At 37.3% G+C, this 16277-nt stretch overlaps 1 long non-coding RNA gene across 1 annotated transcript; it reads right to left on the bottom strand.

Annotated features, from left to right (window-relative positions):
* Window positions 1-1366: 1366 nt before the first annotated feature.
* LOC137092265 (uncharacterized) lies at window positions 1367-3036 on the bottom strand. The gene is made up of 4 exons (XR_010908197.1): window positions 2841-3036; window positions 2436-2588; window positions 1628-1691; window positions 1367-1504 (listed from the first exon to the last, which is right to left on the bottom strand). It is a non-coding gene; the product is annotated as an uncharacterized lncRNA (long non-coding RNA).
* Window positions 3037-16277: the final 13241 nt, after the last annotated feature.

The raw sequence follows: 16277 nt of genomic DNA, 5'->3' as shown, positions 1-16277 counted from the left end.
TACTGCCCCAGTGACAAGCATTTTGTACCTTGTGATGGCAAATTTGTACTCTATTTTGCACATTAAAAAGGCCAGAATAATTTTAATAACATTTATTAAATTCTCACATTTTCAGAAGAGGTTTCAAGCAATCACAATGTCACAACAGGATACATATATTGCACTTTTTTCAACAGTACATTAATTTATTAACATTAGTTAATTAATTGTAACTTTATACCCTTAACATTTTATCACATATTATTCTCACAGTCATTACAGGATGCTTATATATTAAGCAATTTTACTGTTAGGTTTATACTAACTTCATATAAATAATATTAAGCTTTCAAAATCAGTACATACCATTTTAACCGTAATAACACAAGTAACATTAACAAAGTTATTTCATTTTTTTTAAAAACAGTACTAGATCTCATTTTAAAGGTCCCTTTCTTTGCGATTCCATCTTTCAAACTTTAGTTAGTGTGTAATGTTGCTGTTAGAGCATAAATGATACCTGAAAAATTATAAAGCTCAAAGTTCAATGCCAAGAGAGATATTTTATTTAACAGAAGTTCCCTTTCAAAGCCTACAGCGAACGGCCGGTTTGGACTACACCGCTGCACTTCCTTCAGGAATGACGTCACTAAAACCGTTTGTTGACTAACCCTCCGCCCACACGAACACGCAAAAATAGGGGGCGTGGTCTCGTTGCTCTCCCACGTGGAGAAGAGCGCGCATTCAGCACATGCATCTCCCCGTTAAGGTAAGAGGTGGGACCTTTCCGGGCAAAGTGCGCTAAGCTGCTGTCCAATCACAACACAGGAAGCGCTGGCCCAATCAGAACTCGTTACACGTTTCTGAAGGAGGGACTTTATAGAACAAGGAAATCATCAGGCCGTTTTTAGGACAGAGAAAACAGCAGTGTGTAGATAATTAAATTGTGTGAAAAATACTGTTTTTTTACGAAACATGAACTCATGTTATATTGCACACTGTAAACATCATCAGAGCTTCGAAAACACACGAAGAACGGGACCTTTAACATTTTCTATTACAGTCTACATGTTCTAAAATGTTTTGAACATCAATAAATCAAAGCAATCTTTTTTCAACAGTAAATTCATTTTAACTTTATACCCTTAAAACATTTAATCACAAACACATTTCACTAAATGCAGTATCTGTAAGAATTTTCTGTAGCTCTAATGGGAGCAAAGACAACGTAGTCACTTTTAGTACAGGATATTGATTATTCGGGTGACAGTTATTGGAAGGGGCTTGCCACCCACCTCACCAATCTTTGCTATGGCATGCTACAGGAAGGTCAGTGTATTCTTCATGTAGGGTGGATGAGCCATGTTTAAAAGATAGTAGGCACTGACTGAAGGCTGCAATTGTCCCTTCTTCAACTCCTATTTCCCCTGCACACCTCCACTTTGACTGGAAAATGGCTCTCTCCAAGAGGGTTCAAGTCAGTGTCTACCAAATGTATGGTTGGGTATGGCGTATCAGCATCACACTGCAAGGAAAAATAAAGAACGTGTTAAACATCTATCAGTTAAACAATTCAATAACTATCAGAACTTTATAACAGGACATGTATCAGATTATTAAAAAGTGAGTTTAACAAATGGTTCCATACCTCTCAATGCGAATAAGCTCTCAGCTTTCTCAGTGCTTTAAAAGTGCTGCACGAAAGTCAGAATCTGTAATAAAAATAGATAACACACTCCTCAATAATGTAATATTATAAACTTCCTGCTTTCATATTAATTTATACCCTCCCAAAAGTGGTTTCCTTTATTCATTGTAAGTCATAGTTCAAAAATTTTAAAAACAAAACAAAAACACATTAACTGGAAATATCAACAAATGTAACATTAATATAATTTTTTTTACTAACCCTTAAGTGACAGCAGCCTAATAATCCAATAATCTAATAATCCTAATAATTATTTAAAAAATGGTTTTGAATAAATTCAATGAATCATTAATAAATACGTTTTATAACTGGATGAATCAGTGTTTTTGAAGAATCTTTTGAATGAATGATTTATTGACAAAACATTTCTAACGGTCACTTGATTGCGTAATATGTAAACGATACAACCGTAAATTTCAAAAGGTGGTTTGCTCTATTTTGATCACTATTATTTATATCCTGTGTGGTTTAAAACTTTTCTCTCTGGCTCAGCGAAGCAGCACGAACACAGAGTTGAATGTTTTCGAGTTAAAAAAATTCTTATCTTTTTATGGTTAACTTGAATTAGGGATGTGACAGTGAGGAAATTTTCCCACAGGTTAATGACGTGTGACAACACCAGTAATACCAGTATCACCAGCTGGGCTTTTAAATCACTAAATCTATATAAACTGAAAGTAACATGCACATGGTCGCTTGGGCACGTTAATCCGTAATTGCTCAAAACCACTATGTTTTATGTCAATACCTGGTAGTTCTTTTGCAAGCATCTCTTCATCTTTGTAGACTTTGGCCAATGGAGCATTTCTTTGAACAAGCTCAAGCACCTTTGGCACAATACTGGTAAAGCCATCCTTGAATCGCTGGCTTAAACTGACAGATGAAGAACTTCATCACACAACTGAAAATTGACAGAATGAAAAAGTTAATCATTCACATGAACTAAAAATACTTTAAAATCAAATCAGTAATTTTAATATTCTTTGTCTCAAATATTTCTAAGCTTGAATGGACATATTTCATCACCTGAAGGTTTTGAAAATTACAACAATTTTACAAACTGTAAATTAACATTTTTGCATACTTTGTTTATAACGACATTCAACATTTATTTTAAGCTGCAAACTGATTTAAAATCCGTGATATCACTGACCCTTGAGGTTGTTTTTAAGAAAGGATATTTCTTAAGGATATGCTCCAGTCATTCCATCTCTTATCTCCCGTCTTCGCACGCAAAAGTCCGCTGCATTCGGTCATTGACCACAGCAGTGTTTGATCGCATCTTGCTTTACTGGATATGTAGGACATTCACAGGACCCTCAGAGGATGCATCCTCACCAATGAAAGCAATCGCCTATTGGATCAAATGTTAAAAAAAAGTAAATAATAATAACAACAACAGTTAAACCTCAAAAACACATGATTCCATTCGCTAATTCTTTACCTTACAGAGATATTCAATTAAAGAATGCACAATGAATTCCTTAAAAAAAATACTATGCAAATGGTTCTTTCCATGTCAATGGTTAAACCTTAAGTTTATAAAGCGACAAGAATACTTTTAGTGCGCAAAAACAAAATTAATGACTTTATTCAACAATATCTTCTCTTCTGTGTCAGTTTCATGTGCCCTTTACATTCAGCACTTCCATTTAGGTTCTACATCAGAATGCTGGCTCAGTATTGGCTGAATCCCGAGTCAGCATCACATGTATGCGACATGCTGCTCAGGTTAAAGGGTTAGTTCACCCAAAAATTAAATTTATGTCATTAATGACACCCTAATGTCGTTCCACACCTGTAAGACCTCTCTTTATCTTCGGAACACAGTTTAAGATATTTTATATTTAGTCTGAGAGCGTATGCAAGTGTATGCACACTATACTGTTCATGTCCAGGAAGGGAATAAAAACATCATCAAAGTAGTCCAGATGTGACATCAGTGGGTTAATTAGAATCTTTTTTTAGAATCGAAAATACATTTCATGATTTGGAACGCGTGTCAAACTGCTGAAATCACGTGACTTTGCTGATCCGAATCGATTCACTGATTCATAACTGATTGAATCTTTATTTGAGGATTGAAAACAAACAGGGAAGAGAAGACAGTGCTGAATAAAGTCGTAGTTTTTGGAGCAAAATGTATTTTTGATGTTTCAAGAGCTGCTTAATTAACTCACTGATGTCTCATATGGACTACTGTGATGATGTTTTTATTCCCTTTCTGGACATGGACAGTATAGTGTGCATACACTTGCATACGCTGTCAGACTAAATATAAAATATCTTAAACTGTGTTCTGAAGATGAATGGAGGTCTTACGGGTGTGGAACGACATTAGGGAGAGGAGTTAATGACATCAAATTTATTTTTTGGTGAACTAACCCTTTAAAAGCGTCGGCCAATAAAGAGTTGGAATTCTGAAGTAGAACCTGGAAATGCTGAATGTAAACAGCACGAGATGGATACAGAAGAGAAGACATAGTTAAATGAAGTCTTTATTCATGACCTGAAGGCAGACAACCTATTGTATAATTTTTAATTAAATTACTCTTTAGTTGTCAAATTATATTTAGCTCTTGTTTAGTAACCAATTTTAACTACAGGAATCCACTTAGCCCTGACTCAGATCTGCAAGATGCTGCTGGAGATTGTACAGGGAGTCTCACATTTTTGTGCCCAAACTTCTCCTTACTCTTTCTTACCTCATGTTCATGGACCAGAGCTGCACGCTCAGCTTTAAATTTGCGCTTGAGGGACTGGTGCCAAGTGTCCTAACACATGTGGGAAAAATATGGTATAGTTAATACAGGCAAGATACTTTGAATGCATATAAACAGAATCTACCACTTTCTGTCAATTAGAATAGCTAAGATGTAAACAAAATCTAAGACCAATTAATAAATGGAACAATAACCTTAAGGAACTAATATTTACACTGGTAAAGTCATTTCACATGATGTAAAGTCTACCATTCCTTGTAACTTACATAGCCGTTCCCTTCAATATCCTTTAGAAAAGGGTATTTCACAATAAGTTATTTTGCAACCTGCACATATTCTGCATTTGTTGGATACCTAAAAGATTAATTTAAAATCAATTGGAAAAAAAACTAAAACATTTTTAATTCTTATTACTTAAGTAACAAATACTTCAAATCCATGTCAACAAAGCACTGTTTCACACATATGCATTCAAAATATTTATGTTGCTTTACAAGTTGCTGACTTACATTGTGTGTTCTATCATGAAGAACTCTGATGATTCTGTGTCTATCCGTCTGGCATTGTTCTTTGTAATCAAGCTTGGCCTGAAGATCTCCAGAAAAGACTGAAATGGCAAATCCAGCAGGCATTCCTCTAGTTGCATTTCTGCAGTGAGGGTGGAGTAGTAGTTAAAAACTTGCATTAGTAGTAATACTGATGATTAGCCACAATGCTGAACAATTTTCTAATGTGACACATGCATACGGTTACTAATGTACCAATGAAGATAAGTAGTGGTCGGCTGATGTATTGACAAAGCAGACATTGTCTGAAAATTGGCCTTTATAAATTTCACCATCGGCTTGTACGTTTTCTGGCTGGTCGATGTTACTTATTTTGACAGCGCTGAGAAGCACAGTCTTGTGATATTGAAAAAAAATCAATATCGGTTGATCACTAAACATAAGGCAAATATAATACACAAACTACACAAAAAATGTTATACTTACATTTCTTTAATCGAAGTTTGTTGATAGGATTCTGCTGGCACTGGTTCTAATGTTAGTGTCCCCTCATCTCCTTCACCTCATGTAAAAATTTGTTTTTTAAAGGAGCCTTGAAATAAATGAGAGATCATGTTATCTGTAGGCCACACTCTATTGCTTCTCCATCTACCTCATTTACTGAAATTTAAAAAAAAATTTTTTTTTGATTTATCAGTGAGTTGGATGTTTTAACATCAACAATAAATACAATGTCTTTTTCCATTCAGCAGTATATAAAAAATCAACTGTAATTTAGAAAAATACATAATAACACTACTTGTACACACTGAGAAAAGGTACAAATATATCACTGGAGTAGTATCCTAAGGTACAAAATATAAAAGGTACTTATATGTACCTTTTAACGTAGTAACAGATAAATTAACTTTTTTCCGAGAGTGAGAGTAGAGGCAAAATCCTTTAAATTAGCAGCTCAAAGACTAGAAACTTATTTCACTAGTTACTGTAACCAGTTCTGCTTAATAATGGTAAACTAATTTCACTTGCTGTCCTTGGAAGGGCTCGATGTTTACCGTCCAACGCACAATTCCGGGCACTCGCCTCAGTTGACTGCTGCTTACGTTGTTCGCTCTTGCATGACTGTCAGGACTAAATGATTATAACTCACGTGGACATGTTTGCGTTATTTATAGAATAAAACTGATATAAAATCAACTTCGATAATAGATTTTAGACTGACCAAGAGACACGTTAAAATTAACCCAGACAGGCTTTCGCTTGCATCCACAGAGAACACGTATTAACGTTACTGTAGTAAAACAATGCTGGGAAACTGAATTAAAAAATCTGGGGTTACTTATTGAGACCCAGCTTTAGTGAATAGAAAAGTCTATTCACACAAAGCGAGGTAGTTAAATCTGTTAACGTTAAGGTTATATGGCCGTTTCATTGCTTTTTTTCACAACACATTGAGCAATGTCTCGCGGTAGAGTATAAGTTATCTTAATTTATGTTTAAAAATAATTGTAATAACAACAATAAACTAAAAAAACATAACAATGCGTTGGTTTGTCAGGTCAGTGTTTTCGAATAAATTTTTCCCTCACGCGTCAGGCAGGCCTAACGTTAAACGTTACAGAGGCAATGTGAAGGTGAACATGATTCGAAAGGTAACCAATAATTTTCACTGTAAAGTTACTTAAACCTAAACTTACCTCTGAATTTCTGTGCTTCGTCTTCAGTAACATGTATTCCAGATTCTTCCATTTTTTGAAGAAAACCCTCCATCAACAGCGTCAGATTCAGAAATGAGCCATATTGTCGAATAACCGTCGTGCACAAGCTCAGCTCAACTTCTTTGCGCATGCACTGCGCGGTGCGCGCGGGCTACAATCCCATTGGACAACACGAATTTAAAGAGGACTCGCAGCAAATATGCGTGCTTGAACTTTGAGACAATGTAAAAGTATCCATAAAGTATCCATATAATAGTATCCATTATCCATGTTAAATAAACGTTAAATAGTTTCATCTACATTGTGCGTTTGCTACGAAAATTACGTGCATGTATTTGTTTAACGTTATATTAATAGAAGAACTTAAAACAGCTTTTATATCAGTTTAAAATTACAATACAAAATTCAGGCTTACTTTAACAAAGTTGCTTTATGTTTAAAAGTTATTATCTTTATACTTTGTATAATCAATAAAATGTCATGCGCAAAATGTACAGAACTATTCATCAAAGATGTGGGCTTTTAAATATATATTTTTATATTTTGTTTATCTCGTCCAAATAACCAAAACTATATGAAAATTAATCTCTTGCTCAATGTTGAATCTATTTGTGGTTGAATAATGTTTTGTTCACTGAATTGTTCAAATCAGATCACTGTGGATGTTTAGCCTGTAATAAGCTTTTACTGTTTCATCCACTTTGGCTTACTCATTTTGTCACACATGCAATTGTACCTTTGTTTGTGGATTTAATGGTTCAAACATGGACCCTTTGACAGTTGGGAACATATGTGTACCTTTTTATCCCCAAAATGGTACATATGAGTACCATAAGGTGTAATTATGACCCATTGAGGGTACAACTTCACCATTTGTACCCTAAGTGTTAACAAACGTACCTTGCCCGTACCCTTTTTTCTGACAGTGTAGTATGACGTCATGGCTGTCACCTACCAATAGCATTGCTGTGCTAAAGGTTCCCAAAAGTGCTTTGATGCAATGCGAGTTCCCTTCGAAAGGAGTATAAATATAAGCGATGTCACAATTATCAATATAATATTGATGGCATTCACGGTTTAATATGCGCTTGTAAATTGTGTTGTTTTTTTTTTTCTTCCAGTTTTCTTCCAGTTCCAATTTTAAATATTTCTCTTAGTTTATTTTGCCTCTTTTTGAGTTTGCCTTTAAGTCTACGCCCTGATATGAGCAAATATACAATCATATGCACTATATTTAGGGGGTGTTTAGCCACGTTTTAAAGCCTTGCCGGTTAAACATTTAATTCGCATTTTACATGTGAGTGCGCTTGCCTGTCAAACTCACGTGATTACTGGACTAAGTAGCCTTACTGCGCTAATATTGTCAAATACTCACAAGGTTAACATATATAAACAAAGTCAGTTATGTCTAAAGTAAAAGTAAAATTGCATGTGTCTGTAAATGAGATGTGAGCAGGTCTTAGCAGCCTAGGAATTGTGAACACTTGTCCTTAAAGAGACAGGTCACCTCTAAAATTATGATAATTATAAAACAACTAAAAACAAAGAGAAAAATGGAAGCCTATGTAGTTTTGATATTGGACTAAATGTATTTATTCAATGAATACTTAGGACCATGTGATATTTCAGGTTTTCTTTTTTAATAAATCTGCAAAAATATAAACAATTATGTGTTTTTCTGTCAATATGGGGTGCTGTGTGTACATTAATGAGAAAAAAAACTGATTTTGGCAAATGGCTGCAATATAACAAAGAGTGAAAAATGTAAGTGGTTCTGAATACTTTCCGTACCCACTGTATATAGTACATATGTATCTATGCGTGTACTGACTTATACGAACAAACTTGTACAAAACAAATTGAAATTCTTTGGGCTTTTCATTGGACCTCTGCTAATTTACGTTCCATCCAACAACACCTTATTAGAGGATATCTCCCATAATCTACACTCCCTTTCAGAAATGCTTTGGCAATGGTCTTCTTCTAATCTCTTTTAAACATCCATCTCTCTTTGTCTCTTTCTCATGTGCTCACACCCCTCCCTCCCTCTGCTGTGTTAGTGCTTTCCGTGTCAGAGTCCTGATCATAAATAACGCACTCCCACGGCCTGCGGATCTCTTGATATATTAGCTTGACCCATCGTACGTGTGTGAGAAGGAGAGATAGAGATAGAGAGAGCCTGATGTATTAGCCATGGCTATCAGAATGAAAGACAGCTTATGTTATGACCGGGGGGCGGGGCCTTAGGCTCTTGATAAATGGAGTCTCTCTGTAGGTTATAAGGAATGAGTGATCTTCTGTCATCCATCAAACAGGAAAACGAGAGAAAAAAGAGGAGTGGAGGGAGTATTCGCTGTGTGAGGACCCAGTGGCCGAGCTAGGCCAGAGTAAATCAAACGTGCCTTATTTTCCTGATTGCCTTGGTGACAAGACAAAGAGCTGGCGCTCAGCTGATACATTAAAACCCGTCCCAACAGCCAATGCGGGAGCTGGAGCCATGTCCAAAATGCGTAAATCTATCGTAAATCTAATTGGTCGCACAGAGACACTGCCACCACGGTTGCTGATTCATTGCATATGGATATGGGTCACTCTACAAAACAGGTGTGGTTTTTGTCCCTTGCATGTTTAAAAAATGTAAACTTTTGATTTTTTTAGTTGATTGATTGATTGATTGATTGATTTATTAATACATTATTTGTCTAACAGAATGTTTAAAATCACACACAAAAAAGACTGTACAATGGGTGCCACCAAAAAGGCACCCGTTTTATTGGTTGACCCATATACTCACTTAAACATATTCTATGGGTCCAACAATGGGAAGAAATATGAGCCAGAAGTCTGCAAGAACTTCAGCACTTATATTCACTGAATGGGGATTAAGACACAGGCAATGAATCTCCCCTTTTTTGCAAAGTAACCTAAAATTCCCCCTCCAAATCCCATTTTGCACACACTGCTTACTTCCTCTCTTTCTTGATCTGTCTTACTCAATCACAGATATTCCTAACCTTAGTCCATAGAGATACTGCTCTCAATTTTTGATTTCTTCTTTTTTTCCCATATGAGTTAAAATGTCATGATGGCAAAAATTAAAATGGTGAGTTTAGAACACATCAGCTCTAGACCATGCTGACAAAAAGGCATGTCTGGTTTTACCCTTTATGACTCTTAAATCTATATTATATACTAGTCCAGACTTCTAGTATAATATAGAAAATAAGTCATTCTGAGCAAAAATGCTTAGTGTCATTAAATGATGAGGCTTGAGAGGTTAACATTCTTTGTTGTGGTATGAACAATAAAATAAACATGTACGTATATGTCAATCTGCAAGCATACAGTTAGAAAGCAACACACAAATAAATTATATATTCACATTGATTTGAAATTGTCCTGTTACAACCTATGACAAGCGATTCATTTAAATTTAAATGTTTAACACATATACCATATTATGATCAAACAGTGCCGATTTCAGTGCAGATTCAAGATGGACTTCACTTTACTGTAAAAAAAACAACAACAACAACAACATAATATGATACATTTAAATTGGATCACTAATCCCCATGGGCTTTCATTGCAGCCTCGTGATTGCTGCTTGTGGCTATATGTTATTTATTTGTTTGTTTGTTTGTTTATTTGTTTGTTTCTTTGTTTGTTCGTTCATTCATCCATTAGCTTCAAGATACTTTTTTTATCACACTTGGCATTGTCTTGCCAGTTGATTTATATAGTCTTCCTCCTTATAAAGTGATCATCACAACAACATGCTTTATGCACTTTCTTGTAAAACATTTTCTTCCCACAAACTGTCAGACTACTCACCAGTCCTGTCTGACTGAAAATTGTATGCACTCCCCATTCCCAGTGGAGTCCCATTTGAACTAATTTCAATGTTGTAGACACACACACACACACACACACACACACACACACACACGCGCACACAATTTACTGTAGTAACTTGCTGAACACACTGCTTTCTGAAGGAGCCATATTTTGTTTTTGTTCTCTATTGCCCCTCAGAATATCAAAAATGACATTTATACAGCAGTTAGTTGTGATCTCTAGTTCTAATGATATTTGCCCCGGTCTGTATTTCTCTGCTTGTCTGTGTTTGCAGTATTCCAGACCAAAGTATGTGAGTGGTCCTGCATGGAATACATTTAGATGTTTGAGTGTGAATGTTTTATCTCACTTCAAGAGCGATCAGGGGTGTATTTCCCAAAAGCATTGTTAGCCAACTATGCTTGCAAGTTCCATTGAACTTCATTGGTAACGATGGAACAAGCGGCCATAGTTGGCTTCAGGAAATGCACCCCAGAGCAGGGTTTCTTTTACCAGTGAGCAGGGAGTGGGAAACAGAACCTGGAGTGGAGCTCAAAAGACACAAAGAATAATGCTTTATTCCATTAATGCAGCGAGTGAAGACAGAGTATATGGACTTATTGTTTATAAAACTGCTTTATAATGCAATATAACACTCTTGCTCATGTGATATTGCCTGATATTGCCTCATACGATAAAAAAAAAAAAAAAAAAAAAAAAAAAAAAAACTTTGATTTTGTATGTCCATTTGTATAAAACAAATACAAAGTAGATGAAAATATAAATTCAGTGCGCACATAGATAACATGTGATTTTCTTTCAGAGAGATGATATGGTCTTGTTTGCATTGTATGTGATATAATGTTAGATTGGAAAGAGTTTTTATCTTTTCAATGGGAATGTCAGAATGGCAGTCTCTCTCTCTCTCTCTCTCTCTCTCTCTCTCTCTCTCTCTCTCTCTCTCTCTCTCTCTCTCTCTCTCTCTCTCTCTCTCTCTCAGAAGAGGGCCAATCTCTTTGATTTTCTTCCTGGTTTCTTTCTGTAATTATGTTTTTTTTAATGGCTTTTTTGGCAAATGGTTGCTCTCTGCACAAGGTTTCAACGAGAGAGAGAGAGAGAGAGAGAGAGAGAGAGAGAGAGAGAGAGAGAGAGAGAGAGAGAGAGAGAGAGAGAGCTAATGGGCAAGGCCTAATGAAGTTTGTGTGTGTGTGTGTGGAAGGGGCAGGGAGGGGTATGTAATGTGCTTTTAATGTCTGTAATAATCCCTCACAGTGCAGTGGCAATGCCAAGCTTGTACGCCTGAGAGAGAGAGAGAGAGAGAGAGAGAGAGAGAGAGAGAGAGAGAGAGAGAGAGAGAGAGAGAGAGAGAGAGAGAGAGAGAGAGAGAGAGAGAGAGAGAGAGAGAGAGAGAGAGAGAGAGAGAGAGAGAGAGAGAGAGAGAGAGGAGCACAGGTGTGCCTCTGACAAAAGTGGAAATTAATAACCTGCCATTCTTATTAGCTAATCTATCGGTCTACACTGGCACAGATTCAGCTTGCGGGAGCAATCGCTTTATTACATTTGCTTCCTTTCATCATGAAGATGCATTGAAGGCACTAACTGTTAACCTGTAATGAGAGGTTATTATAACCTGCTGTAAAGTAAAACATGTCTCATGAAAAAAAATAAAAAAATAAAATAATAAATGAGATACATGATACATCCCTTTGGCAGGGGTGTGTCAAAGTTCAAACTTTGATATGGTGTATGTGACTGACACTGGGGGTCACACTAGGGAACTCAAAACTCCTCTGATACTTGGAGAAAAGTCCAATGAGATTTGGCGAGTGGAATTTATATGCCACTCCCCTGGACATACGGGTATATTAGGGAGAAGGCATGCATCACTGATTTAGATTTGTTCTTCGGAGCCAAGCGAGTGTCATCTCTACACAAGCTCATTTCATTCACCTCTGGAAGAGGCGGGTTGCTGGTGTTATGGTGCATTTGAGTGGTCTGTCTCCAAGCAGTGCAAAGATAAGTGCAAAGAGAGTTCCCATGGGCGCTGCAGCAACATAAGAGAGCCGCTTTCTTTTAAAAAGAGCTTTCCTCCAATAGAGCAAACATAGACAGAGAGTGTCTTTTTAAAGATGCTTTTCCACCTGTGCGTTTCTGGATGCGGTCAATATCTCACAGCCTCGGGCGGTCATGATCGCTGTCTCAAGTGTTTGGATCTCAGCCACGCTGAGACAGATTTTGTGGATGGCTCGTGTCCTCATTATGAGAATATCACCATTGCGGGAACATGCCTTTCCAACATTCGTCCAAGATTCACATCCAGTTTACATAGTCTCTAACAGTGAAGGCTTACAGTGGTTCTGGACAGGCTGCCTCCACCCTGCATTCCATGGCCATGCTTTACAGGAAGGCAGCGCAGGCTTCCCTTCAGTTGAGTGCTAAGAACCTCAAGTAGGCTTTGAAGTGTCCCTAAGAAAGGCGACACAGAGGTGAGAGGAGCTCTTTCCCAGGAGGTGGAGAATCTTTGATTTCCCTTTCTTTTTGTTCTGCCACTTGCCCAGCTTCCTCATTCTCTCTGGGTTACATAGTTTGCAGCCCAGACATGATGGACAAAGACTTACTGCCTCCTCATGTTCAGACGCCACTCACACGAAGCCTCTTGCAGGTCAGTGTGGCAGTGTGACACACATCTTTCTCAACCATCACATGCTAGTTCCACTAGGGGCTTATGAAGCAAGGTAGGTGTTCCACTACATCCATAGCCACAGTCACAGGATTGGGACACGTGGCTGCTAGTGCCACTCGTGTGGCGTTTGAAGGCCTGGCTAACACTTCCCAACCATCACGCTGGCTCATCAGGACAGCCAGACTTGGCTACACGATTCAGTTTGCCAGGTGCCCGCCAAGGTCCAGCAGCTTTCTGTTTACCTCAGTGGCAGGCAATGGCACCCGTGTCCTGCTTTGCGGAAATTGCAGTACTATTGGCAAATGACGCAATAGTCTGTCCCTTTAGCCAAGATTAAGAAAGGTTTATACTAGGGATGTCAATTTACACAAATTCCTATGATCGATCGTAGTTTAAATAAACAATCAATTAATCAATCTTTCGTTAATCTTAAGACTGCAATATGCATCTATAGCAGTGGCTTAAAGCTGACAGCATGATAGGATGTGCAAATGCTGCCCAAAACACCACGTTCCTCACCAAATCAATAAGAAGGATTTTTTATCTAAATAAAGGGCTATAGGATTGTAAAATTAGTCGATGTGATTGATAATTTAATTAAATTACTTATTTCATAATCAAATAACCGCTAATACAATGCCGCCTCAGATCGGTTCATCAGAATGTGTGGACGCACTCTTCCTGGAACAACGGGCTGAACACAGCACCTAACCCAATTCATTCACAAACATTTATTAAAATAGTGTTCAAAATAATAAATAATTTTGTAATGTGCTGCGGCTGGACATGCAAATGTTTGGGCTTCGTTTCTGTTTGATAAAATTGTAAATTTATATATTAAAGGGGTCATATAATGCCATTTTTCATGGCATTATATGACCCCTTTAATATAATTCTTATATAATAAGTTAATATGATTCTTTAGTGTCTAAATCAAAATGTTGTAATATCTTTTAATTAAAAATTCTCATAAGTATTGTAAGAAAACAATTTTCCTGGTCAAAAACAGCTCTTTTTTCACCAAGCCATTTCCGTGCATACAGCTTTAAATGATAAATGACCCCGCCCCTCTGTTCTGTGGGCCTGTAGAGTCGTTGCCCTTGACAACAGTAGAGGCGAAAGAATGGCAACGGGAGTCTCTGAGGACACATCTGTGAAACTTTATCAATTTGAACCGGAGTCAGACCCAGGACAAGATGACAGCCACAACGAAATTCGACAATTAGGTCTAAACAGGACGTTTCTGAATGGTTGGTTAATGTAATGTCACTTTAATCTATATATGCTATGTGTTTACAGAAGTAGTTCATTGACAGATTGATGTTACACCTTATGCCAATAAAACCTTTTTTTTTCTGTTAATTTCGGTTTGTTAATGATGTTTAATGTTATCTATGCATTGTAATAACTGTTACAACATTTATTTATTTATTTTACAGTAACAGACACCGTTATAAAACATCTACATAATTAAGCTTAGTGTAGTGTTACCATGTCCATGTTAACTTTAAAACCAGCGCACACAGTTTGTAATAACACAGTAACAATAACGAGTTGTTCATTATAAACATGGGATTATGAATTATATTGAGAACATAATACATAGAAAGCATGCTGTAGTTTAACTTACCCACTTTAGCCGGATTCATCGTGAAGCGTTTCAAACTACACTCACTTCTGGAGGGGCAACAGGAACACGAAGAGCTGGTACAGATCTGAATCCTTTATCCAGGAGCAGCTTCTTAGCAAAACCTGCTTTATAAGTCACTGACCCTTGGTTATAAAGCGGTCTGGTGAAAAATGCTTCACGGTTCGTGCAAACATAAAAGCATTGGCAAAAAGAAAACTCAGCCACTGCGTCTTCAGCAGATTTAGGAACATCAGAATGACTTCTGTGTTCATTATTACACCCAACAACAGAACACTACAATCGCTTAGATGCTATTCTGCTCCAGTGTATCAATGATGGCGGACTATGATGACGACAGCTTGAGCTCGCTCAAGGCGGGTCTGAGGTGAAACGCTGCTGTCAGTCAACAGTCATGGGAGGGGTGTCAAAAAGCTTGATTTGAGACAGGAGAAAAGATATAAGGAGATTAAAAAAAACACTTGATGGATTTGTATCATTATAGGATAGTTGTGTACACTGCCAACATACATTTCCATACAATCAGCTTGTAAAAGTGCATGTACCATTTTAAGACCCCTTTAAAATACTTATATTCTGTCTATAACTCCTCCCTGAACCTCCCGCTGCCCTGTATCTCAGTCTTTCATTGGCTGTCGGTCATTTCCAATGTTAATTTCAGTCAGAATACATTTCACACAGCAGGAGTTTGAATCAACGACAGGTCCAGATATTTAGCATGGCAAATATCTTGCGGACGTCTGCGAATCGTCTGCGAATCTCTCTGATCGCGTCTTTGATCATTAACACTGAGTGATTGTCACTCGCGTGCATGAGCACCGATTTGCCTATGATTTCGGGCATTTGACGGCAATTTCGCAAAACCTGTCGCAGAGTCAAAATCGGGGCTAAAATCGGGCAGTGTGAACTCGGCATTAGAGCTGCATGCGCTAAAGCACTGAATGAAAACCGGTACACTGAAGCCCTTTGCTACCGTGTTTTATTCAGCTAAAAGAAACACATCCTATATGAAATTGATCACATTAATGTAGTTTTACAAAATAAATCTGCGTGATCTAATGTGAATGCACAAGTGAACTTGAATTAAGTTACGTGCGCAAGTCAGAACATGTGACTCATGTTAAGCATGCGTTCTTCCTGGAGCAATGCAATGAAACACACGGCAACTAAACCCAAAAAATTCACAATCACAATATTTTATTGCAATAGTGTTCTCATTAATGTCATGTAATATGACAGTCCCAATCATAGTCATTACTAGGTGTGCATTGCTGCACTCTGAAGCTGATCACCGCCACACTTTTACGACCGCTTGCCTTTAACGTTAATTCTTAACCAAATGCATCCTATATGAGATACATCAGCTATAGATAAGCCTGCACGAAACATTACAACTTACATTTGCACAAAACAAAAGGCTGCAAATGCACATGCAAACTTGCAGTCATGTTGTAACTCTAGCTGTATAATGGTCC

The sequence above is a fragment of the Pseudorasbora parva genome, chromosome 11, assembly GCF_024679245.1.
Source record: "Pseudorasbora parva isolate DD20220531a chromosome 11, ASM2467924v1, whole genome shotgun sequence".
Taxonomy (NCBI): Eukaryota; Metazoa; Chordata; class Actinopteri; order Cypriniformes; family Gobionidae; genus Pseudorasbora; species Pseudorasbora parva.
Note: the sequence above shows the minus strand (reverse complement) of the source record. Positions and strands in the feature narration are given on the sequence as shown.